Source organism: Salvelinus alpinus, chromosome 5 (assembly GCF_045679555.1).
Source record: "Salvelinus alpinus chromosome 5, SLU_Salpinus.1, whole genome shotgun sequence".
Taxonomy (NCBI): domain Eukaryota; kingdom Metazoa; phylum Chordata; class Actinopteri; order Salmoniformes; family Salmonidae; genus Salvelinus; species Salvelinus alpinus.
This window is the reverse complement of record NC_092090.1, coordinates 480,119-500,451: the sequence shown is the minus strand read 5'-3', so window position 1 is coordinate 500,451 and position 20,333 is coordinate 480,119. Positions and strand designations below refer to the sequence as shown.

At 44.6% G+C, this 20,333-nt stretch overlaps 1 protein-coding gene and 1 non-coding gene across 2 annotated transcripts in view; both read left to right on the top strand.

Moving 5' to 3' along the window:
- The first annotated feature begins 36 nt into the window (after window positions 1-36).
- Window positions 37-108, top strand: trnaq-cug (transfer RNA glutamine (anticodon CUG)). The gene has a single exon. It is a non-coding gene; the product is annotated as a tRNA-Gln (tRNA).
- A 2,043-nt stretch (window positions 109-2,151) lies between these two features.
- LOC139575132 (C-myc promoter-binding protein-like) overlaps window positions 2,152-20,333 on the top strand; it is a 96,678-nt gene continuing 78,496 nt past the window's right edge. The window contains exon 1 of the mRNA XM_071400135.1: window positions 2,152-2,315. The gene's annotated coding sequence lies outside the window, so the exon portion shown is untranslated. The remainder of the gene's footprint in view (window positions 2,316-20,333) is intronic.

The window sequence follows — 20,333 nt, the reverse complement described above, 5'->3', positions numbered from 1 at the left end:
ATTTATATACACAATATGAATGAATAAGTAGCACGGGGTTCTATGGTGTAATGGTTAGCACTCAGGACTCTGAATCCTGCGATCCGAGTTCAAATCTCGGTAGAACCTAACTTTTTCCCCCTAAAATACGGCGCAGATCCACAGAGAAGGCATGTTCTGATGTGTGGTGCCATTAGAAACCCGATTAAAATACACTACTTGTATAAACCTGCTCATTCCATGACTAACCAGGTAAATCCAGTTGAAAGCTATGAACCCTTTCTGATGTCACCAGTAAAATCCACTTCAATCAGACGAGAAGACAGGTTAAATAAGGATGTTTAAGCCTTGAGACATGGAATGTGTTTAAGTGCTTTTCAACAGGGTATGGTAGTAGATGCCAGTCGCACCGGTTTGAGTGTGTCAAGAACTGCAACGCAGCTGTTTTTTTACACTCAACAGTTTCCCGTGTCTACCACCCAAAGGACATCGAGACAATTTCAATCAAGAATGGTCCATCACCCAAGGGACATCCAGATAACATGACACAACTGTGGAAAGCATTGGAGTCAACATGGGCCAACATCCCTGTGGAACGCTTTCGACACCTTGTAGAGTCCATGGCCCGACGAATTGAGGCTATTCTGAGGGAAAAAAAGTGGGTGCAATTTAATATTAGGACGGTGCTACTAATGTTTTGTACACTCAGTGTATACCTCCACATAAAAAACCCATGAAAACCCACATAAAAAAAAAAAAAAATGGATTTGAAGAATAATGTGATTTGCCACTAGGTGGAAGAATAGTTCTGATTAGTCTACCTTTCTAGTACTAAACTCCGTGGGGGAATTATAATTATGATAGGATCTAGGGCTAGGCTATCTACACTGAAGAAAAATCTAAACGCAACATGTAAAATGTTCGTCCCATGTTTCATGAGCTGAAATAAACGACCCCGGGAAATGGTCAATTTTGTGCACACATTTGTTTACATCCCTGTAAGTGAGCATTTCTCTTTTGCCAAGATAATCCATCCATCTGACAGGTGTGACATATCATATGCTGGAGAAGTCTGCTCTTCGCTGATGAATCCCAGTTTCAACTGTACCTTGCGGATAGCAGACAGCGGGTATGGTGTTGTGTGTGAGAGCAGTTTGCTGATGTCAACGTTGTAAACAGAGTGCTGCATGGTGGAGGTGGCGTTATGGTATGGGCAGGCATAAACTACGGACACCGAAGACAATTGCATTTTATCGATGGCAATGTCAATGCACAGAGATACTGTGACCAGAACCTGAGGCCCATTGTCGTGCCATTCATCTGCTGCCATCGCCTTATGTTTCAGCATGATAATGCACGCCCCATGTTGCAAGGATCTGTACACAATTCCTGAAAATCTCCCAGTTCTTCCATGGCCTGCATACTCACCAGACATGTCACCCATTGTGCATGTTTGGGTTGCTCTGGATCTATGTGTACGACAGCGTGTTCCAGTTTCCGCCAATATGCAGTAATTTTGCACAGCCATTGAAGAAGAGTGGGACAACATTCCACAGGCCACAATCAACAGCCTGATCAACTCTATGTGAAGGAGATGTGTTGCCATGCATGAGGCAAATGGTGGTCACACCAGATACTGACTGGTTTTCTGATCCACACCCCCTACCTTTTCTCTGTGACCAACAGAGCATATGCATTTCTGTATTCCCAGTCATGTGAAATCCATGAACTGTAACTCAGTAAAATCTTTGAAATTGTTTCATTTTATTAAATAAAAAAAATTAAACATTGAAATTGTTTTATGTTGCGTTTATATTTTTGTTTTTGTCTGGGAAATTAACATTTTTAATAACACTTCACATTAAAGTATACTTACAATTTTGTATATCATGTATTATATGTATTTTATATATAGTCCTATGCATTTTTATGTATTTTACCAGTACTTGTGTAGGCTTGCAAGTCAGAATCTTTACAATCAAAGTTTTATAACTTAGTTTGCAAAAAGTTAATTATTAGTTTATAGATAGTGTAGTTCATACATCTTTTACACAGCTATAACACAATGAAATGTTATTTTGGTGCTTCCTATAATGACATAGGGTGACCCGACAGCAGCCAAACAAAACTGCGGTACGCAACGTATTCCCCATCACAACCAAAATGGCGGAAGACGGAGCCGGGTCGGCGCTATGAAGAGAGCTGGATATAAATATTATAGTCTATTTCTAGATATCAACGGCTGATTAAAATATTGACTGTTTTGTAATGCCAGTGTGTTTTTGAAGAAATCCTGCCGAAGTTGGACGAGGAGTGATATCGCATTTGCTAGTGGAGTAAGTATGATGTTAATTAAACCGTTATTTTGTGAGGAGTTGTTAAGGGTTTAGCTACGAGTTTGCTAGCTAATGTGAGGTAACCGGCTGTAGCCAGGCTAACTAGGGCGAACGGTGTTTTATTCCAGGCTGTCACTATCAGTTTAGTGGGGCACCCCTATGTGAATTTGAGCAGAATTCATGCAGTGAATTCACCGGATAACTGTCCAGACAGACAGTACCAGCCCGTGTGGAGCGTTTGCTTGTACCAGCCTCGGTGTGTCCTGCTTTTAAAGCTGCATTGTCATTGATTTAGTAGCTAGTCGGCTTCTGTAATACCTTCATGCGTATGCATATGACATGCCACATGTTGCTGTCAGTCTGTCAAGGTGGTGGATAACTGTGTGCATAATGAATATAGTTAGCTTTATATTCGTGCTCCAGAGCATGGAATCACAGTATGGGACCCGTTTATAGAACCCACCTGTGTGGCACGTCAGGTTCTCTGGAGCGGCGCAACATGTTGTGAAGGCAAGCGGTCAATGACCGACTATGACCCTATGCAGGGACATAAGGATTGACTGATTGGTTATATAGTGTCAATAGATTTTTGTCTCGGACTATAATAAAGTCATGTGTGGGTCAGATAGTCTTAAAATGAAGCTAAATATCTTCCTCTGTCAGAATAAATAATTTAAGCGGGGGAAGAAAACCATGTGTTACTTCTGCTTGGCAGAGCTATGCAGTTATTTGCAGCAGGCTTGATGAATGTGCAAACAAGAGTACACCATTAGTTACACGCTCAAGATTGAGGAAACAGCATCGTGGTTTTTGACTGAGGAAACAAAGTTGACCCTACTGTTTAGATTGAGCTGAAGTGAGTATAGTGGAGAAGTGATTTAGATTTTGTATTCACTGGGATGTCTTGTTGGCAACACAACAAGTACGCTGTTGTGCTGTGGAAACAGCTGTATGGGAAGCAGATGTGTAAAAACGTCTCCAAATTCTTGCATACTTTCATGCATGCTGGAATGATGGAGACATCAGCTATGAGTTAACTTTAGGCTATTAAGATGGATTTCATCATGTATTTCCTCACAAGAGATTAAAGTGGTGACACCATACAGAACAGACAAGTCAGATCAAATCCTACCATCACACTCTGACAGGAAGATAGACACAACCTACCCATGTGGTTTGGAAACCTCACTGCCACATATACCAGAGAGGTGTTTATATACTCACTCAGTAGACTGCACCTTTCCTCTTCTGGAGCCAGTCAACAATCTCGATTATATCCTATCATATTCTATTTTATTCTGTCCTGTGCGTCAATAACTAAGCTAATCCTGACAAACATTGTCAGTGTTAAACACAAACTCAGTTGTCATGATTTATGGAAAATAGTAAAACAATTGTTCGAGAGAGGAAAAATGTAAGCAGTCTGCCATGCCGTGTCTGTTCCCGTTTTAACCAACGGTGTCCTCTGTATCGGAATGTCAAAGGAGGAAAACATGTTGACCACGCAAGGAAAAACACTGTCACACGTGAGAGAGAAATACGTAAAGGTAGTCAGTCAACAGTCGAGTCCTGCCTTTGAACCACACAGCATGAAGATTAGAGTACCAGAAGCAGGGCTCAGGGCCCTGGTCAAAGTAGTACACTACATAGGGAATAGGGTGCAATTTAGGACGAAGACCAAGGCCTTGCCAAAGCCCAGGGGTCCTTTCTCACTGTGCAGAGAGGCAGCAGCTGCACCACTGATGGGCTTCAAAGCAAAGGCAACAGCCTAATGATAGAAGTGCAGATGTCAGTGTCCAGGGATAGGACATTTTAAAGGAGAACCAGACTTCGGACAGGGGAACCAGTACATACATGAGAATGTAGCCTAGTCAGAATAGAAGATGATGCAGAATGTAGCCTCGTCAGAATAGAAGATGATGCAGAATGTAGCCTAGTCAGAATAGAAGATGATGCAGAATGTAGCCTCGTCAGAATAGAAGATGATGCAGAATGTAGCCTCGTCAGAATAGAAGATGATGCAGAATGTAGCCTAGTCAGAATAGAAGATGATGCAGAATGTAGCCTCGTCAGAATAGAAGATGATGCAGAATGTAGCCTCGTCAGAATAGAAGATGATGCAGAATGTAGCCTCGTCAGAATAGAAGATGATGCAGAATGTAGCCTAGTCAGAATAGAAGATGATGCAGAATGTAGCCTCGTCAGAATAGAAGATGATGCAGAATGTAGGCTCATCAGAATAGAAGATGATGCAGAATGTAGCCTCGTCAGAATAGAAGATGATGCAGAATGTAGCCTCGTCAGAATAGAAGATGATGCAGAATGTAGCCTCGTCAGAATAGAAGATGATGCAGAATGTAGCCTCGTCAGAATAGAAGATGATGCAGAATGTAGCCTAGTCAGAATAGAAGATGATGCAGAATGTAGCCTAGTCAGAATAGAAGATGATGCAGAATGTAGCCTAGTCAGAATAGAAGATGATGCAGAATGTAGCCTCGTCAGAATAGAAGATGATGCAGAATGTAGCCTCGTCAGAATAGAAGATGATGCAGAATGTAGCCTAGTCAGAATAGAAGATGATGCAGAATGTAGCCTCGTCAGAATAGAAGATGATGCAGAATGTAGCCTCGTCAGAATAGAAGATGATGCAGAATGTAGCCTCGTCAGAATAGAAGATGATGCAGAATGTAGCCTCGTCAGAATAGAAGATGATGCAGAATGTAGCCTCGTCAGAATAGAAGAGGATGCAGAATGTAGCCTCGTCAGAATAGAAGATGATGCAGAATGTAGCCTCGTCAGAATAGAAGAGGATGCAGAATGTAGCCTCGTCAGAATAGAAGATGATGCAGAATGTAGCCTCGTCAGAATAGAAGATGATGCAGAATGTAGCCTCGTCAGAATAGAAGATGATGCAGAATGTAGCCTAGTCAGAATAGAAGATGATGCAGAATGTAGCCTCGTCAGAATAGAAGATGATGCAGAATGTAGCCTAGTCAGAATAGAAGATGATGCAGAATGTAGCCTCGTCAGAATAGAAGATGATGCAGAATGTAGCCTCGTCAGAATAGAAGATGATGCAGAATGGGTAGCCATTTGATTAACTGTTCAGGAGTCTTATGGCTTGGGGGTAGAAGCTATTTAGGAGCCTCTTGGACCTAGACTTGGCACTCCGGTACCGCTTGCCGTGCGGTAGCAGAGAGAACAGTCTATGTCAGGGGTGGGAGGTTGGAAATAGACACATAACATCGGATGGACTGCTTTAGATTTGGAAACAAAACAAATAAATGGTAATTTCACAGGCTTAGGCTTACATTGACTCAGGGATTGCAAAACAGAAACATCAATTAGGCCTAGACTAAATCTGGGAACAGAGTATTTTGTAATGTATTAGGCCAACAAATGGGCAGGGTGTCTCCTGAATGTCAGTGGGTGGGCTGTTTTTACACTGTTGTTAGGCTGGCTGTGTGTTGGCTGGCTGGCTGTGTGTTGGGTGGCTGGCTGGCTGGCTGGCTGGCTGGCTGTGTGTTGGCTGGCTGGCTGTGTGTTGGGTGGCTGGCTGGCTGTGTGTTGGGTGGCTGCTGGCTGGCTGGCTGGCTGTCTGTGTGTTGGCTGGCTGGCTGTCTGTCTGGCTGTGTGTTGGGTGGCTGGCTGGCTGGCTGTCTGTCTGGCTGTGTGTTGGGTGGCTGGCTGGCTGGCTGGCTGTGTGTTGGGTGGCTGGCTGGCTGGCTGTCTGTGTTGGCTGGCTGGCTGGCTGGCTGGCTGTGTGTTGGGTGGCTGGCTGGCTGGCTGTCTGTGTTGGCTGGCTGGCTGTGTGTTGAGTGGGCTGTGGTCTCAGAGGATTGATGTAACAGCACTAAGTCCTGACCAGCCTTTAAGTAAGGGGTTTAATAGTCACTTACTGGCAGATGCAAACATTGGGCTTACAGGGTGTTTGTCTCTACAAACACTGTTACTGTCTATGTCATCTGTAATATCACATAAACCATTGGGCTAAACTGGGCTATAGGCCTATGCCATGTTCTATCCCAGTAACGATTGGTTTAGGCAGGGCTAGGTTACGTACAGTAACAATTGGTTTAGGCAGGGCTAGGTTACGTACAGTAACCGTTGGTTTAGGCAGGGCTAGGTTACGTACAGTAACCGTTGGTTTAGGCAGGGCTAGGTTACGTACAGTAACCGTTGGTTTAGGCAGGGCTAGGTTACGTACAGTAACCGTTGGTTTAGGCAGGGCTAGGTTACGTACAGTAACCGTTGGTTTAGGCAGGGCTAGGTTACGTACAGTAACCGTTGGTTTAGGCAGGGCTAGGTTACGTACAGTAACCGTTGGTTTAGGCAGGGCTAGGTTACGTACAGTAACCGTTGGTTTAGGCAGGGCTAGGTTACGTACAGTAACCGTTGGTTTAGGCAGGGCTAGGTTACGTACAGTAACCGTTGGTTTAGGCAGGGCTAGGTTACGTACAGTAACCATTGGTTTAGGCAGGGCTAGGTTACGTACAGTAACCATTGGTTTAGGCAGGGCTAGGTTACGTACTGTAACCATTGGTTTAGGCAGGGCTAGGTTACGTACTGTAACCATTGGTTTAGGCAGGGCTAGGTTATGTACTGTAACCATTGGTTTAGGCAGGGCTAGGTTATGTACTGTAACCATTGGTTTAGCTAGTACTCAGCTACTACTGAGGGAAAGTCTGTCTTAATGACCTGCATCTTTACCAGCTACTACTGAGGGAAAGTCTGTCTTAATGACCTGCATCTTTACCAGCTACTACTGAGGGAAAGTCTGTCTTAATGACCTGCATCTTTACCAGCTACTACTGAGGGAAAGTCTGTCTTAATGACCTGCATCTTTACCAGCTACTACTGAGGGAAAGTCTGTCTTAATGACCTGCATCTTTACCAGCTACTACCGAGGGAAAGTCTGTCTTAGTGACCTGCATCTTTACCAGCTACTACTGAGGGAAAGTCTGTCTTAATGACCTGCATCTTTACCAGCTACTACTGAGGGAAAGTCTGTCTTAATCACCTGCATCTTTACCAGCTACTACTGAGGGAAAGTCTGTCTTAGTGACCTGCATCTTTACCAGCTACTACTGAGGGAAAGTCTGTCTTAATGACCTGCATCTTTTCCAGCTACTACTGAGGGAAAGTCTGTCTTAATGACCTGCATCTTTACCAGCTACTACTGAGGGAAAGTCCGTTCCTCACCTGCCTCCATCCCTATGTTGTGCGTTACTAGATCCCTGGACTGAATTAATCTCAATTAGAGCTCCTCTTTAATTGAAATTCCACCGTGATAAAGTTAACATGAATTTCAATTAACTCCAGGAGTCTCAAACTGGAAAAACAGAGATAATGTTTTTGTGGGGGAGGAAAATGCAAATGTTAAAAAAGGTTAATCTCTCCTCTGCTCCCTCCGCCCCCCGCTCCTCTCTGATTCAGAGGGGTTGGGTTAAATGCGGAAGACACATTTCAGTTGAATGGATTCAGTCGTTCAACTGACTAGGTATTTCCTTTAATTTCTCTAATACACAGAACGGGGGATGGGGAGCTTATTATTAAGGTGAAAGCAATTGGCTGTCTTCATCTTCTGATGAGTCACAACATCAAAGCACCTACTGGCTCTTCCCAAAGCAAAGAGCTGCCTGTGAATGAAAAACACGCCAGGACAACAAAAAAACACAAGGATTTCGCAAACCTGTTGGCCTTGCCTTGAAGCCTTAAGCTCTCTGAAGAATGGTTTTCTGCCAGATAGTGAAGGAATTATCTAGTGTACGTCCCAAATGGAACCATATTCTCTTTGTAGTGAAGGGCCCTGGTCTAAAGTAGTGATAGATACCTAGAGTGGGTATGATGGACCAGTACCTAGAGTGGGTATGAAGGACCGGTACCTAGAGCGGGTATGAAGGACCGGTACCTAGAGTGGGTAGGAAGTACCGGTACCTAGAGTGGGTAGGAAGTACCGGTACCTAGAGTGGGTATGAAGGACCGGTACCTAGAGTGGGTATGAAGGATAGATACCTAGAGTGGGTAGGAAGGACCGGTACCTAGAGTGGGTATGAAGGATAGATACCTAGAGTGGGTATGAAGGACCGGTACCTAGAGTGGGTATGAAGGATAGATACCTAGAGTGGGTATGAAGGATAGATACCTAGAGTGGGTATGAAGGACCGGTACCTAGAGTGGGTATGAAGGATAGATACCTACAGTGGGTATGAAGGATGGATACCTAGAGTGGGTATGAAGGACCGGTACCTAGAGTGGGTATGAAGGATAGATACCTAGAGTGGGTATGAAGGATGGGTACCTAGAGTGGGTAGGAAGGACCAGTACATAGAGTGGGTATGAAGGACCGGTACCTAGAGTGGGTATGAAGGACCAGTACATAGAGTGGGTATGAAGGACCGGTACCTAGAGTGGGTATGAAGGATAGATACCTAGAGTGGGTATGAAGGACCGGTACCTAGAGTGGGTATGAAGGATAGATACCTAGAGTGGGTAGGAAGGACCAGTACCTAGAGTGGGTATGAAGGACCGGTACCTAGAGTGGGTATGAAGGACCGGTACCTAGAGTGGGTATGAAGGACCGGTACCTAGAGTGGGTATGAAGGAACGGTACCTAGAGTGGGTATGAAGGAACGATACCTAGAGTGGGTATGAAGGACCGGTACCTAGAGTGGGTATGAAGGACCGGTACCTAGAGTGGGTATGAAGGACCGGTACCTAGAGTGGGTATGAAGGACCAGTACCTAGAGTGGGTATGAAGGATAGATACCTAGAGTGGGTATGAAGGATGGGTACCTAGAGTGGGTATGAAGGATGGGTACCTAGAGTGGGTATGAAGGATAGATACCTAGAGTGGGTATGAAGGATGGATACCTAGAGTGGGTATGAAGGATAGATACCTAGAGTGGGTATGAAGGACCAGTACCTAGAGTGGGTATGAAGGATAGATACCTAGAGTGGGTATGAAGGATGGGTACCTAGAACTCTGTTCTATAACTCTGTTTCTATAACTCTGTTTCTATAACTCTATTTCTATAACTCTGTTCTATAACTCTATACTCTGTTTCTATAACTCTGTTTCTATAACTCTGTTTCTATAACTCTGTTTCTATAACTCTGTTTCTATATCTCTGTTTCTATAACTCTGTTTCTATAACTCTGTTCTATAACTCTGTTTCTATAACTCTGTTCTATAACTCTGTTTCTATAACTCTGTTTCTATAACTCTGTTTCTATATCTCTGTTTCTATAACTCTGTTTCTATAACCCTGTTCTATAACTCTGTTTCTATAACTCTGTTCTATAACTCTGTTCTATATCTCTGTTTCTATAACTCTGTTTCTATAACTCTGTTTCTATAACTCTGTTTCTATATCTCTGTTTCTATAACTCTGTTTCTATAACTCTGTTCTATAACTTTGTTCTATATCTCTGTTTCTATAACTCTGTTTCTATAACTCTGTTTCTATATCTCTGTTTCTATAACTGTTTCTATAACTCTGTTCTATATCTCTGTTTCTATAACTCTGTTTCTATAGCTGTTTCTATAACTGTTTCTATAACTCTGTTTCTATAGCTATGTTTCTATATCTCTGTTTCTATAACTCTGTTCTATAACTCTGTTTCTATAGCTATGTTTCTATATCTCTGTTTCTATAACTCTGTACTGATGCTGGAGTCTTGTGTTTGGGAAAATCAGAGTATATCTTTAGCCTATGCCAATAGAAGATAGAATGGGTTGTTACTTTAAGTCTCTGTGTTTCTCTAAGGACATAAGAACCTGGCTTAAAGACTTAAAGTCCTTCCATCCATATTACATCAGCTGGGGAAAAGGAAGTAGGCTAGCTGTTGAACCACCCCACCTACTGTGTTATCCCACAGTGTTGGTTGCTTTACTGCAGTCACTTTGGCAATGGAAAAAAAAGACCCCAATAGCTTCATTTATCTGTGTCCCTATAGCGGGGCACAATAGCCTGTGTCTAGCATCCCTGAAGGGACAGATAGCGTGACTGTAAGGTCAACAACACATCAGTATAAAGCTAGTCTTTTATCATTCTTCCTGATGCGCTATGAGTTAGGGCAGGGAATTACCAGGGACCTCTCCATACAATATTATCACCATGTTTAGGTACCGACACGACGATACGATATGTGTTGTGAGTCTATATGTAGTGTGATTCAATACTGTGATTTTATTGCGATTCGATGTTCCAAACATATTGTTCACCATATGTCTGCTGCAGAGAGACATGAGAAAACTAGCTTTGATCAGTCATGGACATAAAAGTGCTGAATACATGTTGGCTCACTATTTTAAAAAGTTTGGGCGCAGGTACAGCCGACTAGAGCTAGCTGGCGCTACCTACAGACCAGCGCTAGGTGACGCTACCTACAGACTAGCGCTAACTGACGCTACCTACAGACTAGCGCTAACTGACGCTACCTACAGACCAGCGCTAGGTGACGCTACCTACAGACTAGCGCTAACTGACGCTACCTACAGACTAGCGCTAACTGACGCTACCTACAGACTAGCGCTAGCTGACGCTACCTACAGACCAGCGCTAGCTGACGCTACCTACAGACTAGCGCTAGCTGACGCTACCTACAGACTAGCGCTAACTGACGCTACCTACAGACTAGCGCTAACTGACGATACCTACAGACTAGCGCTAGCTGACGCTACCTACAGACCAGCGCTAGCTAACGCTACCTACAGACCAGCGCTAGCTGACGCTACCTACAGAAGCCAAAAAACTTGGAGTCAAATATCGATATACACTACATGACCACATGTGAACACCTGCTTTTCAAACAGCTCATTCCAAAATCATGGGCATTAATATGGAGTTGGTCCCCTCCCTTTGCTGCTATAACAGCCTCTGCTCTGCTGCGAAGGCTTTCCACTAGATGTTGGAACATCGCTGCGGGGACTTGCTTCCATTCAGCCACAAGAGCATTAGTGAGGTCGGGCACTGAAGTTGTTTAGAAGCCTCTTGGACCTAGACTTGTCACTCCGGTACCGCTTGCCGTGCGGTAGCAGAGAGAACAGTCTAAGACTAGGGTAGATGGAGTCTTTGACCATTTTTAGGGCCTTCCTCTGACACCACCTGGTATAGAGGTCCTGGATGGCAGGAAGCTTTGCCCCTGGTGATGTACTGGGCCGTACGCACTACCCTCTGTAGTGCCTTGCGGTCGGAGGCCGAACAGTTGCCATACCAGGCAGTGATGCAACCAGGCAGGATGCTCTCGATGGTGCAGCTGTAGAACCTTTTGAGGATCTGAGGACCCATGCCAAATCTTTTCAGTCTCCTGAGGGGGAATAGGTTTTGTCTTGTCCTCTTGTTTACTATCAGTAACATCAGTTCTCAGTACCTGTAGAACCAACTTTTGATTTGGTTTTCAACTGTGTTTCCTTCGGACTGAAAAAGGCACCCGTTGGCATCATTTAGCAGACAGACAGATGGGTGCTGATCTGTGTCTGTCTGTGTGTGTCTCTGGCTGGCACAGCCCGTCTGTACAAGCAGAGTTATTTATCAAGGTTAGCTGATGTAGTCGTGGCTAATTAACACTCCCCAGTCTCTCACTGGCACTCTCAGTTAACACCTAAAGATTACAGTACAGCATTGGCTGTCAGGAATTAGGAACAGCAAGCAATTTACCTGACTGATCTGAAAGCCAAGCACCCTCTACGTACTGCACTGATCTCGCTCTCTCTCTCTCTCTCTCTCTCTCTCTCTCTCTCTCCCTCTCTCTTTCTCTGTCTCTCTCTATCTCTCTCTCTCTCTCTCTCTCTCTCTCTCTCTCTCTCTTTCTCTGTCTGTCTCTTTGTCTGTCTGTCTCTTTCTCTGTCTCTCTCTTTCTCTGTCTCTCTCTCTCTCTGTCTCTCTCTGTCTCTCTGTCTCTCTCTCTCTTTCTCTCTTTCTTTGTCTCTCTTTCTCTGTCTCTCTCTTTCTCTCTCTCTCTCTCTCTTTCTTTGTCTCTTTCTCTGTCTTTCTCTTTCTCTCTCTCTCTCTCTCTCTATCTCTCTCTCTCTCTCTCTCCTTCTCTCTTTCTTTGTCTCTCTCTCTCTTTCTCCGTCTCTCTCTGTCTCTCTGTCTCTCTCTTTCTGTCTCTCTCTGTCTCTCTGTCTGTGGTATAGCTAAGGCAACAAGTGTTTAAATAAATTATAATCTGAGACATGTCTCTGACTTCACATCAACTCCCTGAATTAGTTTTAACTGTAAAGTATTTATCCTAACTAACATGAAGCTCTTTCTCAGTCTGTAGTTAATGAGGGATATTGTATATAAGATCACACAGCAGAGCAAACAGTGGTTTAAAGCAGTTCCAAGCTCCTCCTCGTTACGTTGGATCAGCTGTTTTAGACAGTACTGGATGTGTTTATTAAAAGCAGTTCCAAGCTCCTCCTCGTTAAGTTGGATCAGCTGTTTTAGACAGTACTGGATGTGTTTATTAAAAACAGCTCCAAGCTCCTCCTCGTTACATTGGATCAGCTGTTTTAGACAGTACTGGATGTGTTTATTAAAAACAGCTCCAAGCTCCTCCTCGTTACGTTGGATCAGCTGTTTTAGACAGTACTGGATGTGTTTATTAAAAACAGTTCCAAGCTCCTCCTCGTTACGTTGGATCAGATGTTTTAGACAGTACTGGATGTGTTTATTAAAAACAGTTCCAAGCTCCTCCTCGTTACGTTGGATCAGCTGTTTTAGACAGTACTGGATGTGTTTATTAAAAACAGTTCCAAGCTCCTCCTCGTTACGTTGAATCAGCTGTTTTAGACAGTACTGGATGTGTTTATTAAAAGCAGTTCCAAGCTCCTCCTCGTTACGTTGGATCAGCTGTTTTAGACAGTACTGGATGTGTTTATTAAAAACAGTTCCAAGCTCCTCCTCGTTACGTTGGATCAGCTGTTTTAGACAGTACTGGATGTGTTTATTTAAGACCATAACACAGATGGACAAGTGTGAAAAGGCCACTTGAGGCTACCAGTCAGGAACAGCAAGCGAGGCAGCCCTGTCTGAAGTAGAGCGTTCCTTCTATCACTAACAACTGAAGACCCAATTGAGATAATGTTCAATGTCCTACGTGGTTCCCTGAATCCCTGAATTATCACACACTATTTAGTTCAGTTCTCTGTAGGTCATTATCACTATTTAGTTCAGTTTTCTGTAGGTCATTATCACACACTATTTAGTTCAGTTCTCTGTAGGTCATTATCACTATTTAGTTCAGTTTTCTGTAGGTCATTATCACTATTTAGTTCAGTTCTCTGTATGTCATTATCACTATTTAGTTCAGTTCTCTGTATGTCATTATCACACACTATTTAGTTCAGTTCTCTGTAGGTCATTATCACTATTTAGTTCAGTTCTATGTAGGTCATTATCAGACACTATTTAGTTCAGTTCTCTGTATGTCATTATCACTATTTATGTCAGTTCTCTGTAGGTCATTATCACACACTATTTAGTTCAGTTCTCTGTAGGTCATTATCACTATTTAGGTCAGTTCTCTGTATGTCATTATCACTATTTAGGTCAGTTCTCTGTAGGTCATTATCACACACTATTTAGTCAGTTCTCTGTAGGTCATTATCACACACTATTTAGGTCAGTTCTCTGTAGGTCATTATCACACACTATTTAGGTCAGTTCTCTGTAGGTCATTATCACACACTATTTAGGTCAGTTCTTTGCACCTCATCACTGTGACATATTGTTTGTTTTGTGACACACGTCTTTCAGAGCTCTGTGTTTCCCGTGATTTAATCCTTCTGTGTTTGATAGTTTTGCCTGCCTCACTAATGACGCCTTTTGCCTATTCCCTGCCTGTACTTTAACCTATCGGATTTCCTGTTATCAACCTCTTGCCTGATCTCCTGGACTACGTTACTAGCCTTTTCCCTGCCTGTACTGTTGCCCTTTTGGACCCCCTGTGTATGACCTTCTGCCTGCCCCTGGACCCAGCTACCTGCCTCCTCCTGTGTATGACCTTCTGCCTGCCCCTGGACCCAGCTACCTGCCTCCTGTGTGTGACCTTCTGCCTGCCCCTGGACCCAGCTACCTGCCTCCTCCTGTGTATTACCTTCTGCCTGCCCCTGGACCCAGCTACCTGCCTCCTCCTGTGTATGACCTTCTGCCTGTCCCTGGACCCAGCTACCTGCCTCCTCCTGTGTATGACCTTCTGCCTGCCCCTGGACCCAGCTACCTGCCTCCTCCTGTGTATGACCTTCTGCCTGCCCCTGGACCCAGCTACCTGCCTCCTCCTGTGTATGACCTTCTGCCTGCCCCTGGACCCAGCTACCTGCCTCCTCCTGTGTATGACCTTCTGCCTGCCCCTGGACCCAGCTACCTGCCTCCTCCTGTGTATGACCTTCTGCCTGCCCCTGGACCCAGCTACCTGCCTCCTCCTGTGTATGACCTTCTGCCTGCCCCTGGACCCAGCTACCTGCCTCCTCCTGTGTATAACCTACTGCCTGCCCCTGAACCCAGCTACCTGCCTCCTCCTGTGTATGACCTTCTGCCTGCCCCTGGACCCAGCAACCTGCCTCCTCCTCTGTATGACCTTCTGCCTGCCCCTGGACCCAGCTACCTGCCTCCTCCTGTGTATGACCTTCTGCCTGCCCCTGGACCCAGCTACCTGCCTCCTCCTGTGTATGACCTTCTTCCTGCCCCTGGGCCCAGCTACCTGCCTCCTCCTGTGTATGACCTTCTGCCTGCCCCTGGGCCCAGCTACCTGCCTCCTCCTGTGTATGACCTTCTGCCTGCCCCTGGACCCAGCTACCTGCCTCCTCCTGTGTATGACCTTCTGCCTGCCCCTGGACCCTGCCACCTGCCTCCTCCTGTGGTCCTTTGCAATAAACACCTGCTGCGCCCTGTGCTTGAAACCAGCTCTCTGTCTCCCCTCGTGTTCCTTACAACTAGTGTTTAATGTGTACCACAGTGAGTAGGGAGCGATGTGAGACACAACAAGGCCTGTTCTGTTGTGTCTCTGTAGCCAGTGGTGAAAACACGTAATGCTTAACGACCTGACTGACCCTGACCACCTTAGTGCTGTTCTCACAACAACTTTACCTTGAAGACGTGACTGAACTAGCGGCCATGGACTTAGAGACCTCTCTGACACACACACACACACACACGCACGCACGCACAGACACACACACACACACACAGACACACACACACACACGCCTGCACATACACACACAGTCTTGTACAACTAAACGTGTGGGGACACACAATTGATTCCCATGCAAAGTTCTATTTTCCTTAACTCTACCCATAACCTGAAAACATAAACCTAACCCTAGCTCCTAACCCTAAACCTAATTCTAATCCTAACACTAATTCTAACCTTAACCGTAAACCCCCTAGAAATAGCAGGAAACTCTTTAAAAAAAACTCTTAAAGGAGAAGATGTTGTAGTTGTTGTATACATGACATTGTCATTCTGAACAAGATCCACAACTCAATCTGTTTCCTCCTATCCAGCTGTTCCATTCTGAACTAGATCCACAACTCAATCTGTTTCCCCCTATCCAGCGGTTCCATTCTGAACTAGATCCACAACTCAATCTGTTTCCTCCTATCCAGCTGTTCCATTCTGAACTAGATCCACAACTCAATCTGTTTCCTCCTATCCAGCTGTTCCATTCAGAACTAGATCCACAACTCAATCTGTTTCCTCCTATCCAGCTGTTCCATTCTGAACTAGATCCACAACTCAATCTGTTTCCTCCTATCCAGCTGTTCCATTCTGAACTCGATCCACAACTCAGCCTGTTTCCCCCTATCCAGCTGTTCCATTCTGAACTAGATCCACAACTCAATCTGTTTCCCTCTATCCAGCTGTTCCATTCTGAACTAGATCCACAACTCAATCTGTTTCCTCCTATCCTGCTGTTCCATTCTGAACTAGATCCACAACTCAATCTGTTTCCTCCTATCCTGCTGTTCCATTCTGAACTAGATCCACAACTCAATCTGTTTCCCCCTATCCAGCTGTTCCATTCTGAACTAGATCCACAACTCAATCTGTTTCCTCCTATCCTGCTGTTCCATTCTGAACTAGATCCACAACTCAATCTGTTTCCTCCTATCCTGCTGTTCCATTCTGAACTAGATCCACAACTCAATCTGTTTCCTCCTATCCTGCTGTTCCATTCTGAACTAGATCCACAACTCAATCTGTTTCCTCCTATCCATCGTTTCCATTCAGAACTAGATCCACAACTCAATCTGTTTCCCCCTATCCAGCTGTTCCATTCTGAACTAGATCCACAACTCAATCTGTTTCCTCCTATCCAGCTGTTCCATTCAGAACTAGATCCACAACTCAATCTGTTTCCCCCTATCCAGCTGTTCCATTCTGAACTAGATCCACAACTCAATCTGTTTCCTCCTATCCAGCTGTTCCATTCTGAACTAGATCCACAACTCAATCTGTTTCCTCCTATCCAGCTGTTCCATTCTGAACTAGATCCACAACTCAATCTGTTTCCCCCTATCCAGCTGTTCCATTCTGAACTAGATCCACAACTCAATCTGTTTCCTCCTATCCTGCTGTTCCATTCTGAACTAGATCCACAACTCAATCTGTTTCCTCCTATCCATCGTTTCCATTCAGAACTAGATCCACAACTCAATCTGTTTCCCCTATCCAGCTGTTCCATTCTGAACTAGATCCACAACTCAATCTGTTTCCCCTATCCTGCTGTTCCATTCTGAACTAGATCCACAACTCAATCTGTTTCCTCCTATCCAGCTTTTCCACTCTGAACTAGATCCACAACTCAATCTGTTTCCTCCTATCCAGCTGTTCCATTCTGAACTAGATCCACAACTCAATCTGTTTCCTCCTATCCTGCTGTTCCATTCTGAACTAGATCCACAACTCAATCTGTTTCCCCCTATCCAGCTGTTCCATTCTGAACTAGATCCACAACTCAATCTGTTTCCCCCTATCCAGCTGTTCCATTCAGAACTAGATCCACAACTCAATCTGTTTCCCCCTATCCAGCTGTTCCATTCTGAACTAGATCCACAACTCAATCTGTTTCCCCCTATCCAGCTGTTCCATTCTGAACTAGATCCACAACTCAATCTGTTTCCTCCTATCCAGCTGTTCCATTCTGAACTAGATCCACAACTCAATCTGTTTCCTCCTATCCAGCTTTTCCACTCTGAACTAGATCCACAACTCAATCTGTTTCCTCCTATCCAGCTGTTCCATTCTGAACTAGATCCACAACTCAATCTGTTTCCCCCTATCCAGCTGTTCCATTCTGAACTAGATCCACAACTCAATCTGTTTCCTCCTATCCAGCTGTTCCATTCTGAACTAGATCCACAACTCAATCTGTTTCCCCCTATCCAGCTGTTCCATTCTGAACTAGATCCACAACTCAATCTGTTTCCCCCTATCCAGCTGTTCCATTCTGAACTAGATCCACAACTCAATCTGTTTCCTCCTATCCAGCTGTTCCATTCTGAACTAGATCCACAACTCAATCTGTTTCCCCCTATCCAGCTGTTCCATTCTGAACTAGATCCACAACTCAATCTGTTTCCTCCTATCCAGCTGTTCCATTCTGAACTAGATCCACAACTCAATCTGTTTCCCCCTATCCAGCTGTTCCATTCTGAACTAGATCCACAACTCAATCTGTTTCCCCCTATCCAGCTGTTCCATTCTGAACTAGATCCACAACTCAATCTGTTTCCTCCTATCCTGCTGTTCCATTCTGAACTAGATCCACAACTCAATCTGTTTCCTCCTATCCTGCTGTTCCATTCAGAACTAGATCCACAACTCAATCTGTTTCCCCCTATCCAGCTGTTCCATTCAGAACTAGATCCACAACTCAATCTGTTTCCTCCTATCCAGCTGTTCCATTCTGAACTAGATCCACAACTCAATCTGTTTCCCCCTATCCAGCTGTTCCATTCTCTGAGTAACCTGCTGCCTGTCTCTCGAGTCGCTACAAAATGGAAGATAATGTAGTGGATAATGTTCTAAAAACCTGCATCACTATACTGAGAGATCTTCCTTTTCTAAAAGGACATATTTGGTTGTTTTTGAAGCATTTTGTCCATGTTTTTTCATAGCCCCCGTACTGCACAACAAGGGTGAGGAACTGAATCTCTGGTTGGGGGAGGCTGAAGGGAAATCCCAACAACAACACAAACTGTCTGGAGCCTTATATAACATTTACATGCCATTTACATCAGAAATAGAGATTTGGTTGTAAAAATATATTTTTTTTAATTATCCTTTAACTTCTTCAGTTGCTGTGTTGAACGTTAAGAAACTATAAGAAACTATAGTCTCTACATCATTGACTTCCTGGATCGTCTGACACGTCTTGTGAAGTGACTGACTGTGCTTAGAGAGTTGACAATGTTGTGCTTTGGAATAAAATGAGGTGACTGGTGAGTAAAGGCCATAGATATCCCATTAGACACACACCGGCTGAATCAACGTTGTTTCCACGTAATTTCAATGAAATGACTTTGAACCTAACGGAGGGAATAGACGTAGGAATTGACGTACGTGCCCGGTGGGATCTCCCTTGTCATACTTCATAACAAACAGAGAGGTATCTCTTCGTGTGGCTGCTGGGAAGAGTGTCTCTGGAGAGATGACAATACGTTATGTTAAAGCCTCGGTCAGCATTTCACTTACTTGTTTCACTTACTTGTTTCACTTACTTGTTTCAGTAACTTGTTCCTAAAAAAAATCCCCAAGAACATCTATAATGTGTCAGTGAAGAACTTGATGCAAGCTATCTCTATAGTGTGACAAAGATGACACGTCATTAAATCTATTACCAGCATTTATACCAAGGAACCGTCTGTATAGTTCTAGGTGAAAGATTTCCTGTGTCTTCAACCTGACGTGTTGATGAGGTTGTACCCTCAGGGGCGTGTGTCTTCAACCTGACGTGTTGATGAGGTTGTACCCTCAGGGGCGTGTGTCTTCAACCTGGCGTGTTGATGAGGTTGTACCCTCAGGGTCGTGTGTCTTCAACCTGGCGTGTTGATGAGGTTGAGGAGGTTGTACCCTCAGGGTAGTGTGTCTTCAACCTGGCGTGTTGATGAGGTTGTACCCTCAGGGTCGTGTGTCTTCAACCTGACGTGTTGATGAGGTTGTACCCTCAGGGTAGTGGTCTTCAACCTGGCGTGTTGATGAGGTTGATGAGGTTGTACCCTCAGGGGCGTGTGTCTTCAACCTGACGTGTTGATGAGGTTGATGAGGTTGTACCCTCAGGGTCGTGTGTCTTCAACCTGACGTGTTGAGGAGGTTGTACCCTCAGGGTCGTGTGTCTTCAACCTGACGTGTTGATGAGGTTGTACCCTCAGGGTAGTGGTCTTCAACCTGGCGTGTTGATGAGGTTGATTAGGTTGTACCCTCAGGGGCGTGTGTCTTCAACCTGACGTGTTGATGAGGTTGATGAGGTTGTACCCTCAGGGTCGTGTGTCTTCAACCTGACGTGTTGAGGAGGTTGTACCCTCAGGGGCGTGTGTCTTCAACCTGACGTGTTGAGGAGGTTGTACCCTCAGGGTCGTGTGTCTTCAACCTGACGTGTTGATGAGGTTGATGAGGTTGTACCCTCAGGGTCGTGTGTCTTCAACCTGACGTGTTGATGAGGTTGATGAGGTTGTACCCTCAGGGTCGTGTGTCTTCAACCTGACGTGTTGAGGAGGTTGTACCCTCAGGGTCGTGTGTCTTCAACCTGACGTGTTGATGAGGTTGATGAGGTTGTACCCTCAGGGTCGTGTGTCTTCAACCTGATGTGTTGATGAGGTTGATGAGGTTGTACCCTCAGGGGCGTGTGTCTTCTAAATAGTGTTCCAGTCATGACAGGGTAATGGGTCTCTGCTGCATTGTATCAGTCAACATCAGAGACAGACACGTAGTATTATGTCACTGTTAGGCTGAGTATCGGTTTAATGCATCAGAGGTCAGGGGTCGCGTTAAGAGTTCACAAATCAGCCTTTTCATAAACGCAGA